General features: G+C 43.3%; 1 pseudogene; it reads left to right on the top strand.

Moving 5' to 3' along the window:
• The first annotated feature begins 677 nt into the window (after positions 1–677).
• LOC117359093 lies at positions 678–10488 on the top strand (annotated as a pseudogene).
• The last annotated feature ends 1618 nt before the right edge of the window (positions 10489–12106 follow it).

Raw genomic sequence — 12106 nt, 5'->3', positions numbered from 1 at the left:
TTTTTACAAGAATCTGGAGACGCCTTTAACCATCCCAGGAGCCCCTCGTAAACTGGACTCCTTATATAAAGTCATCCCCATTCCTGGCTTTGACAAACCACAACTTCCACATGAGTCTTTCTTGGTGGAATCCACTTTAGAGAAATCCACGGGAGCTAGTGTGTACGCCTCAGTCCCTCCTGGCAGAGAAGGTAAGGCCATGGATAAATTTGGCAAGAGGTTGTATCAGAATGCGATGTTGGCTAATAGGTCAGGGAATTATGCTTTTCATTTCTCGTTCTATCTAAAGCATCTCATACAAAATCTGACTGCTTTTGAAAAGTACCTCCCTGATCGCAAGAGATCTGCCTTTCGCCAAACTTCTTCATCTCTTCTACAACTTCGCAAATTCATGGTCCGGTCGATCTACGACACATTTGAGCTGACTTCTCGAGCCACGGCCATGTCGGTGGCCATGTGTCGTCTGGCATGGCTCAGGGTCTTAGAACTTGATGTCAACCATCAAGATCGACTGGCTAATGCGTCTTGCCTAGGTGATGAGCTCTTTGGAGAATCCATGGACTCCACTACCCAAAAGCTCTCTGCCCATGAGACTAGGTGGGATACTCTCCTCAAAACAAAAAAGAAGACCCCACCAGCTCGGCCTTTTCGGCAGCAATCGGCCTACCAACGCCGCTATGTGGCTCGTCCTTTGCCACCGGCTCCTCAACAGCCTAGGCGTCAGCGACAACAACAAAGGCAAACCCCTAGGCCAGCACAACAACAACAGGTGAAGCCTCCTCCTCCACAAAAGTCTACCCAACCCTTTTGACTTGGTTCTCCAGGGCATAGCCAGTGTTGTACCATCTGCCCATCTTCCACGACCCATAGGAGGACGCCTTGCTTTTTACATAAGCCATTGGGAAATCATCACCTCGGATCAGTGGGTCCTCAACATCATCCGCCACAGCTATTCTCTCAACTTTCAGACTCTTCCTATCCAAAGTCTGCCAAAAGAGTCTGCTTTGAACACTCCTCAGTCTTCCCTCCTTCTTCAAGAGGTTCAATCCCTCCTCCTTCTGAACGCCATAGAGGAAGTTCCTCTAGATCAAAAGGGGCAGGGATTTTACTCCCGTTATTTTCTAGTCCCCAAAAAAACAGGAGATCTCAGACCCATCCTAGATCTTCGTGATCTCAACAAATGCTTGGTCAAAGAAAAATTCAGGATGCTTTCTCTGGCCACTCTTTACCCTCTTCTCAATCAAGGCGACTGGCTATGCTCCCTCGATCTCAAAGAGGCATATACTCACATACCGGTCAATCTGGCCTCCAGACAGTACCTCCGCTTCATGATCAATCATTGTCATTACCAATACAAGGTGCTGCCCTTCGGCCTTGCCTCCTCTCCAAGAGTGTTCACCAAATGTCTGATTGTGGTGGCTGCCTTTCCACGCTCTCACCACCTTCAGGTCTTTCCTTACCTGGACGACTGGTTGATCAAAGCCAATTCTTCTCAGACAGTGCTCCTAGCCACCAACCAAACCTGTTTCTTCAACTTCTGGGGTTCGAGATCAATCTACCCAAATCTCATCTCATCCCCACTCAGAGACTTCAATTCATTGGAGCGGTGCTGGACACAGTCCTCATGAAAGCGTTCCTACCGTCCAACCGTCTTCAAACTCTTCAATCTCTATGTCAGCAGGTGCTTCCTCAATGTTCCATCTCTGCCAAACAAATGATGATACTCTTGGGTCACATGGCCTCCACAGTTCATGTCACACCCTTCGCACGTCTTCACCTGCGCACTCCTCAGTGGACCCTAGCTACCCAGTGGTCCCAAGCAACGGATCCTTGCTCTCGACACATATCTGTGACATCATCTCTTCGTCAGTCTCTACAATGGTGGTTGATGTCCTCAAATCTCTCCAGAGGTCTTCTATTCCATCTACCTCCTCATCAACTTGTCATCACCACCGACGCCTCCCCTTATGCCTGGGGGGCTCATTTGAACGAGTTCCAAACTCAAGGACTTTGGACAGCCCAGGAAATGAAGCATCACATCAATTTCCTAGAACTCAGAGCGATGTTTTATGACCTCAAGGCCTTCCAACATCTTCTCTTTCCTCAAGTCCTCCTGCTATGCACAGACAATCAAGTTGCGATGTACTACATCAACAAGCAGGGTGGGACAGGCTCTCGCCTCTTGTGCCAGGAAGCCCAGAAGATTTGGGCTTCACAGATCACCAGTTATTCCTGAAAGCTGTCTACATTCAGGGAGAACAGTATTCCTTAGCGGACAAACTCAGCAGAATTCTAAAGCCTCACGAGTGGACTCTCGATCCTTTAACTCTACAGTCCATCTTCGCTCAGTGGGGCACTCCTCAGATAGACCTCTTTGCAGCTCCTCACAATCACCAGCTGCCCCTCTTCTGCTCCAGACTCTACTCTGCTCACCGTCTGGTAGCGGATGCATTTCTCCTGGATTGGTCCAATCTGTTCCTTTATGCTTTCCCTCCGCTACCTCTCATGTTGTGAACCTTGTTCAAGCTCAAGAGGGAACAGGCCACCATGATTCTCATCGCTCCACGATGGCCCAGGCAACATTGGTTCTCCCTTCTACTTCAACTCAGTTCCAGGGAGCCTATTCTTCTTCCTTTGTTTCCTTTTCTGCTTACACAGCATCAGGAGACCCTTCTGCATCCCAACCTCCAGTCTCTGCACCTGACAGCTTGGTATCTCTCGGGCTGACTTCTCATGATACGTTTTTGTCTTAGCCTGTTCGTTCAATTCTGGATGCCTCCAGGAAACCGGCCACTCTGCAATGTTACCATCATAAGTGGACACGGTTTTCTTCCTGGTGTCTTCTTCATCATCATGATCCCACTTCCCTTGCAGTGGAGACCTTGTTGGATTATCTTCTTTCTTTGTCTGACTCTGGCCTCAAGTCTACTTCCATCAGAGTCCACTTCAGTGCTATTGCTGCTTTTCATGAGCCAGTTCATGGAAAACTTCTCTCGGCTCATCCTTTGGTGTCCAGATTCATGCGGGGTCTTTTCAATGTGAAACCACCTCTCAAAGCCCCTCCTGTAATCTGGGATCTCAGTGTGGTTCTTTCCGCCTTAATGAAGCCTCCATTTGAACCTTTGGCTACCGCTTCTTTCAAGTTTCTCACTTGGAAGGTACTTTTCCTTATTGCTCTTACCTCTGCCAGGAGGGTCAGTGAGATCCATGCACTAGTTGCTGATCCACCTTTTACAGTCTTTCATCATGACAAGGTGGTTCTGCGTACACATCCAAAGTTTCTCCCTAAGGTTGTCTCTGAATTCCATCTCAACCAATCTATTGTTCTGCCTGTCTTCTTTCCGAAACCTCACTCTCATTCTGGAGAACAGGCTCTGCATACTTTGGACTGTAAGCGGGCTTTGGCTTACTATTTAGACCGTACTAAGCCCCACAGATCATCACCCCAACTCTTTTTGTCCTTTGATCCGAATAAATTGGGACGTCCTGTTTCTAAACGTACGCTGTCAAATTGACTCGCAGCGTGCATTTCATTCTGTTATGCTCAGTCCGGACTGACACTGGAAGGTTCGGTCATGGCCCATAGAGTTCGAGCTATGGCAGCATCTGTAGCTTTCCTCCGTTCAACTCCTATTGAGGAAATCTGCAAGGCTGCTACTTGGTCCTCAGTTCATACTTTTACATCTCATTATTGTCTGGATGCTTTTTCCAGATGGGATGGACACTTCGGCCAATCTGTTTTGCAAAATTTGTTTTCCTAATGGCCAACCTTCCCTCCATCCCTCTTTTTGTTAGCTTGGAGGTCACCCATCAGTCAAGAATATGCTGCCTGCTTGTCCTGGGATAAAGCACAGTTACTTACCGTAATAGGTTTTATCCAGGGACAGCAGGCAGATATTCTTGCATCCCACCCACCTCCCCGGGTTGGCTTCTTAGCTGGCTTATCCTAACTAGGGACCGCGCGCCTCTGTTGGGCGGGAAGGCACTCGCGCGTGCACGGTGCGGCCTACTAGAACTTTCCAAGTTCTTAGAGTGCAATCACTCTAAAATTGTCCATACCGGGGCTTCGTTGGTGCCGTCACCCATCAGTCAAGAATATCTGCCTGCTGTCCCTGGATAACACCTGTTACGGTAAGTAACTGTGCTTTTTGGCATTCTTTGCTCTTCTCCAATGTCCATCTAACATTGGCAATAATGTCTCTTGTTCCTTGACCTTTTCAGAAACCGGCCTGAACTTCTGGTAGTTCTTGCTGAACTTATGACTGCAGCCTTTGTAGCATTATTTTCTGCAATATTTTGATGGTAGGTGGAATTAATGCAATTGTTCTGTAGTTGTTTGGCGTCACCTTTCTTCGGTATAGGTATGAACACTGATCTTCTCTAATCGGCTGGCCATGTTTACTCCTTCCAAATCTGTTGACACAGTCGAGTGAGGGCCACAATAGCACCTTCTGAGCCTTTGATTAATTCAATTGGAATACCGTCGATACCAAGTGACTTGTTTTTTGATAAAGCTTTAATCGCTGCTATGTCTTCTTCTTTTAAAATATCTGGTTCTTCTTTGGTGTCAGATTCCAGTTAAATTTCCTCAATGTTATCATGTATACATTTTCTGTATATTCTTTTCATCTCTTTTTAATGTTTTCTGGATTATTCAATATTATTCCATTGGCGTCTTTAAGCATCTCCAAACAAGGCTGGACTTTCTGCCAGTCTCTTAATATTCTGATAATACTAATTTGTTTTTTCAGATTCCATTTTCTGACAAATATCATTGAGATATCGTACTTTGTCTTGCCAAACTTGACATTGAAACACATTTGTGATACTTTTTCTCTATTACTGGTAAATTTTGCTTGCTTCTTTGTTCTGTTCCTGATTTCTTGGCTTTCTTTCTCTTCTGGAGTGTTTTTGTAGCTGCATCACTTTAAAAAATAAAGTAAGATCTTAAACTGTATCCTAAAATGGAAAGGCAACCAACGATATTAAATAAATAATGGTGTTACATGATGGAATCTATCAAGTCCACCAAAAGATCTTAAAGCAGAATTTTGTAAAATTTGGAGATTCCACAAATCCCCAAAAGACAAACCTACCAAAAGTGCATTTCCCTAATTCAAACATGCTATAAACATGTTGCTTATCACACACCACAACAACATATACCCAGTGTGCACTGTCATAGCAACATGGGCCGAAAAAGATAACTTCTCATCTATAATCACCCCAGATAGCAAAAGGATGCCACAGTTGGGAAATCATGGTCAAACAAATCAATAGAATGGCATGGCTTAAAATTACCAGAAGAGTCTCACCACCCTGAGGTTGTGGGTTCAAACCCACGCTGCTCCTTGTGACCCTGGGCAAGTCACTTAATCCCCCCATTGTCCCAGGTACATTAGATAGATTGTGAGGGAAAAATGCTAAAGTACCTGAATAAATTCATGTAAACCGTTCTGAGCTCCCTTGGGAGAACAGGATAGAAAATTGAAGAAATATACCAATAAGCTGTTGTTTTATCAACACTTAATAAGATCTGGTTTGTACCTGGGCCAATGAAGTGTTAAGTGACTTGCCCAAAGTCCCAAGGAGCTGCTGTGGGAATTGAACCATTAGGTTGCTACTCCATGTCTCCTTTTAGAGGCACCAAAGAAATACAATTACCATTTTATGTTTTTTTTTCATTTTCAAAGCAATTTGACACCTAAGACTTTTTAGATTTATACTCCAGAAACATCAGCTGAAAATACCTCACTATTTGGACTGGTCTTTCAAGGAAATGGGTCACATTCAATATTTATCCTATCAAAGCAGAAAGAAAGTGAAATCTATCAGACAATTTTTGTTGTCTATTCGCTTTCAGCTGTTTAGATTTGAAATTGTGTATCTGTGGGCATTATTTCTGGTTTAGGAATCTTTTAAAATCATTTTTGTTTTCATCATGATTGATTTTAACTGGGTTCTAACTATTGCAAGTTTGTGTTCTTTGTAATTCCTAGACAAATCGGCCTGGTTTTCTTTCATTTTTTAAAATCCATCCTTGAACTAATTAGGTAAAGGCTGAATAGAATAGAATAGAAGCTTCTGCTTTCCTTTTGCTTACAGGCTCTTAGTGGAGATAGAACAATGATAGCTGGACCTTTTTGTAGCTTGTATTGACAAAAGTGGGTCAGGAAATCTTGGAGCGCTTCTGGGTGGCATTACATTTCAGTGTGCCTGCTGGAGAGAGGTCTTGGGTCTGGAGTCACCTGTTTCACCTCTGCTATGCAGCAAAGCCATTCTAATGAACGGTCCAAAAAGCTACTTTGACTCTGCTTTCTCTTCCCCCTGCAGGAAGGGTGAATCAGGGAGCAGCTAAAAGGCAGAAAGCCGAAAAACATCGAAAGACCAAAACTAACAGCTGCTTTGGGTTAGAACATTCCAAGTTTTCTTTTGCAGGCAGTAAATGTTTACAGTATGAATACCTGAAGGAGACAAAAGAAATAAAGAAAAGAATGTAGCCAGGATGTGCAAATGTTATATACAGTATATTTAAACAGTTTTTAGCTCTTTTAACCGTTCCTTAGGTAAATCCAGCAAATCAGATCTGATCAGCAGAGCCCTTAGTTGAGGCCAATGCTGTAGACAGACAACCAATTTTGGGTGGGCACAAAATTTTCTCTCTATCTCCCCCCACTCTCCATTCATCCTCCAGCACCTCTCAACTCAAAATATAAACACTTTAGTTAATGAGGATCTCCAAGGTCTGAAGATCTCCTCTGAAGGTGTCCAAAAATCCCTTTTACCAAGCAGCAACACTCCTTGACACATTGATACCAGCACCCCACAGGTCTAGTTGTTAGTGGCTCAAAGATCTTGCTGCTGACTGCAGAGCTTGGTAGAAAGGAGCTCTGGCTGCCTTTGGAGGAGGTCCTTAGCTGGTGGTGTATGGTGATCCCCACCAGATACAGCAAAGGCTAAGCTTGTGTTAGATATGCTGGGGCCCAATTCAGAAAATCTGGAAGATTGCATTCAATTCTGGTCTCCTTGTCTCAAGAAAGATATAGTGGCGCTAGATAAGGTTCAAAGAAGAGCGACCAAGATGGTAAAGGGGATGGAACTCCTCTCGTATGAGGAAAGACTAAAACAGTTAGGGCTCTTCAGCTTGGAAAAGAGACGGCTGAGGTGAGATATGATTGAAGTCTACAAAATCCTGAGTGGAGTAGAACGGCGACAAGTGGATCGTTTTTTCGCTCCATCAAAAATTACAAAGGCTAGGGGACACTCGATGAAGTTACAGGGAAATACTTTTAAAACCAATAGGAGGAAATTTTTTTTCACTTAGAGAATAATTAAGCTCTGAAACGCAATGCCAGAGGTTGTGGTAAGAGCAGATAGCATAGCTGGTTTTAAGAATCATTTGGACAATTTCCTGGAGGAAAAGTCCATAGTTGTTATTGAGAAAGACATGGGGGAAGCCACTGCTTGCCCTGTATTGGTAGCATGGAATGTTGCTACGTATTGGGTTTTGGCCAGGTACTAGGGACCTGGATTGGCCACCATGAAAACGGGCTACTGGGCTTGATGGACCATTGGTCTGACCCAGTAATGCCCAGAAGAGGTTTTGGATGTGGGAGGGGAGGTCCTTGGCTATTTTGTAGCCCATTTTGATTTTTCTGTGCTGTTATCCTACAAAGTCAGTGAATTCTTTTGCTTATCCGGTTATCTGGCTGTCATGGAACGTGTACTTGCTTTCGAAGCTGCTCAATCATCTGTCACGATTAACGATTCCTGTTCTTATATCTCTTTCAAATAGGTCGAAAACTTATGTTTAAAAAATTGCTGTTATGATGCTTTATTGTTGTTGGGGTTTTTTTTTCCAATTCTTTATTCATCTTTCATCAAGTATACAATTTTACATCAAATTAATCATACACATCACTTGAAATTCTTTCTATTATCATCTAAATACATAAATTTTCCCTCTCCCCCACCCACCCTTTTCACAAATATTATAATCAAAATTTAACATACATATGCTATACTCAAAAATATTGATTAAACCTATATTATAACTATATACCCCCTTCCCATAATTATAATTATGCTTTCAATGTAAAAAAAAAAGGTGTCTAATCATTGCAATAAGTTGTCATTGGCCCCCAAATCTTCTTAAAATTATTATAATTCCCTTTTTGAATAGCAATTATTCTTTCCATCTTATATATATGGATGCTTTATTGTTGTGTATTGTGTATGTCCGTGCTTTGCCGAGTTTATTCAGTTTTTCTTTTGCTTGTTAACCACGTTGAACTGCGAGGTAATTGCGGTATACGATAAACTGTTACATTATTTTTGCTCTACTCCTTTGGAGAACATTTGCAAAGCGGCTAATTGGTCCTCAATATATACGGTACCTCACTTCCCACTACTGTCTGGAGCACTATTCCAGACGAGACAGTCAGTTTGGGCAAGTAGTTCTGCAAAATGTATTCTTTTCCTAGACGCCAACTTCCCCTCCAACCCTTTTAGGTTTGCCAGTCTCATGTTTGTCCCCTGCAACTCTCTACCTAGAGGCATGATCCTGGCAGTTTGGGAATCCCACATGTAAGAACATAAGAATTGCCATATGGGGGAAGGCAGGAGGTCCATCAAGCCTAGTATCCTGTTCCCAAAAGATGCCAACCCAGGTCCCAAGTACCTGGCAGAAACCCAAAGAGAATCAACATTCCAGAGCTGAGATTGTGATGTCATAATGCCTCCTTCCACCAACCTCAGCAGTGATGTCACAATGGCTTCATTGTCCTGTACTCAAATCACATAAGACTAGCCGTACTGGGACAGACCGAAGGTCCATCACGCCCAGCATTCTGTTTCCAAATGGTTGCCATCTTTTTTTAGGGTTCAGTCCCTGTGCCTGTGATGTCATTGTATGCATTTGTGAGTTGCCACAGTTGGGTGCGGTGTCAGGTCAAAAGCGCGCCGGGACAAAGGCGCGAGCAGACAACTGAGCGCAGTGTAGAGGCGCGCACCGAAGAAAAAGACTGTTTTTAGGGGCTATGACGGGGGGTGTGGGGGGGAACCCCCCCCACTTTACTTAATACAGATCGCGCCGTGTTGTGGGGGGTTTGTAACCCCCACATTTTACTGAAAACTTAACTTTTTCCCTGTTTTTAGGGAAAAAGTTACGCTTTCACTAAAATGTGGGGGGTTACAACCCCCCAAAATGCCGCCACGATATGTATTAAGTAAAGTGGGGGGGGCTCCCCAACAAAACCCCCCGTCGCAGCCCCTAAAAACAGTCTTTTTCTTCGGCACGCGCCTCTGTCTTGCGCTCAGTTGTCGGCGCGCGCCTTTGCCTTCCGCATTACTGTCTATGAACCGTTGGGTGCAGTGCTCACACCCACCATCCGCACTGCTGAATTGCCGGCATGCATTTTATAGTACTGTATCTGGGCTCATTTTTGGATGCACCTAATTGAACCCAACCCCCTCAAATAAGTGACCTTTTGAAAATTACCCCCATGTGTCTTATTGCTTTAGCTGGTTTTTTTGTTGTGGTTTGCATTTTTGTAACTACAGTAAAGGGGAGTTTTAATATAACTGAGTGCAGTCTCCCAATTACTTTTTGTTATGTGAATTTACTGTCTGTAATTATGAACAGCTCACTATCAGGGGACCCTTAATAGTTTGTGTGTTGGGAAGAACTAGAGGCATTTTTGAATAGCCAGTCTCTGAGGTATCCCTCAACCATGCCAATCTGAGAGGTCCGTTATCTGTGACTGTCTGACAGCATTTTAACTGGTAAGAGGCTCCAGGGCTCAATTTCTGGGGGAATAGCCTGAAACTCAGTTCCAGCACAAATTAAGCTCTGAGATGCTCTCAAACCCTCCTGGGAGTCATAAAAAGCATCAAGAGTGTGTAGACAGGACTCTGAGAGGCAGTAGAAGAAAATGCTTATTTGCACTGCAAAAAATGGACTTAATCTTTTAAAAATCTTTCAGGCTGTCTGGGTTTGGGTTTGGGTCTAGACTAGAGCTAAATAGAGCATCAGGATTGGACAAACATTTGGACAGAAAGGGTGGTAGATGCGTGGAACAGGTGGTGGAGACAGAGACTGTGTCTGATTTCAAGAAAGCATGGGATAGGCACGCGGTTACTGCGGATGGGCAGACTGGATGGGCTATTTGGCTGCAGGGTGAAGATGGCGTTGCAGAAAGATAAAAAAATCTAAAAGATCCTGGAAATTTGTTCTTGACCTTACTCATCCTGTAGAAGATGGAATATTTGACTCTGGAAATTTTGAGCAGTTTCTGAAGGAGAAGGTCAAAGTCAACGGAAAAACAGGAAATCTGGGCACAAGGTCACAGTGATGTCTGAGAAGCAGTTTTCTAAAAGGTACCTGGAATACCTCAAAAAGAATAATCTTCGTGACTGGCAGCTGACAAGGAGACTTATGAGCTGCGTTACTTCCAAATCAGCCAAGAAGAGTCAGAGTCTGAGGAATAAATGGAACTCTGTAGACTTCCAATCTTTTCTTGAACACTCGATCAGAACACAATTTGCAATAAAGATCTTATACACACACACATATATTCATAAGTATGATTTTAGTATAATATCAGTAACTAAAGCAAATGAGCCATTAAAAAGATCAAATCATAAGAAAATACAAGTTAAAAATACAACATAGCCATATTTCATCCACATATAGTCTGCAGCAGAGGTAAATCAGCTGTAAAAATAAACATATAAATGAATCACTTAATATTTTGCAAAGACATAGGGCTCCTTTTACTAAGGTGCGCTAACCCCGCACTACGTGCCAAGAACTAACGCCAGCTCAATGCTGCCGTTAGAGTCTAGCGCGTGCTACAACCGCTAGTGAAAGGAGCCCATAGTTCTTGATCATACAGCTAAAAAGCTTAACCATCTCCACTTGGCTAGTGGACTGCATCTTCTCTGGACTGGAGCTTGAAGGTCATGTTGCAGCTCATAAGCTACGAGCTATGACGATTTCATGCAGACCCCTTTGTTTTTTGGGTCAGTCTATGATTTCCATCCGGGGCCAATACTTCCCCCTTGGAGTTTCACTCCTGTTGGTAGCACAGAGTTATTGGGTGCAGCGAAACTCTAGGACGATGCTGCCCTGGTAAATGCACCAAAGCTCATAGGAATTCAGTGGGTTCTGGTACTACCATGGCTTTGAAAAAGTTATTGTTGAGAAGCCATTAAAGAGCATCTTTACCATTTTAAGAATTTTCAAGAGTTGACCGCATCATATCACTAAAATACCCACTATGATAACTTAAAGATGGAAGCATAAAGTCAGACATTTTTCTTGAAACATTAATGCGACTCATATTCTCACGAGACCTTTGAGCAGGCAAATATAGTTTTATTCTATCTTTACCAGGTATTTTGCCTAAAGTTAGGCATCCATACACAGTGTGGACGTCCAACCACTAGGTGTCTAAATAAATTGAATAATAAGCCCAATTAACAACTTTAACAAGCAATAAATCAAAGTTAGACGTCCAAAGGCTGTGTGTGATTCACAAAATAGGTGTCCAGAATTTCATAGATGCCCATTGGAAAAAGTTGCGCCTAATGTGATAGGCGGCGTGCTTTTAATATGGATGTCCATTTACAGAATCGCAGGCTGCTCAGTGTCCTAACACATCTACAATCTCGCCTAAAACGTAGGCATTGCAAAACCAGGTCTACTTTTGGGCGTGAGTTGGGCGCTAGCTAGGCATGCTGGAGGCATCCCTATATAGTGGTGTGGGTTTTGTTTTTTGTGGGTAAAGAAAATTCCAGTTTGATATTAAGGTAAAAATATATTTAATAATGCAAAGCACATGAAAAAATATATTGCCTACTAAACCTCATTCCCAAAGTTTAAGAAAATAAGAAGAGAATCCTTACTCACAGTGGCTGTGACTCAGAGCAAGTGAGCATGTCTGATGCATAATCTTTACATCATTGTGGCATCCTCAATATGCACCTAGATGGCAGAATGTCACTAAAAAATAGAGGAACTCCTGTCTGAATGGAAGCTGCTGTGGCACTTCTTCCATATTCCACAGGTCATGGGTTCAAATCCACACAACCCTCCCCCATACCG

The sequence above is a fragment of the Geotrypetes seraphini genome, chromosome 4 (assembly GCF_902459505.1).
Source record: "Geotrypetes seraphini chromosome 4, aGeoSer1.1, whole genome shotgun sequence".
Taxonomy (NCBI): domain Eukaryota; kingdom Metazoa; phylum Chordata; class Amphibia; order Gymnophiona; family Dermophiidae; genus Geotrypetes; species Geotrypetes seraphini.
This window is presented reverse-complemented; position numbering and strand designations above follow the sequence as displayed.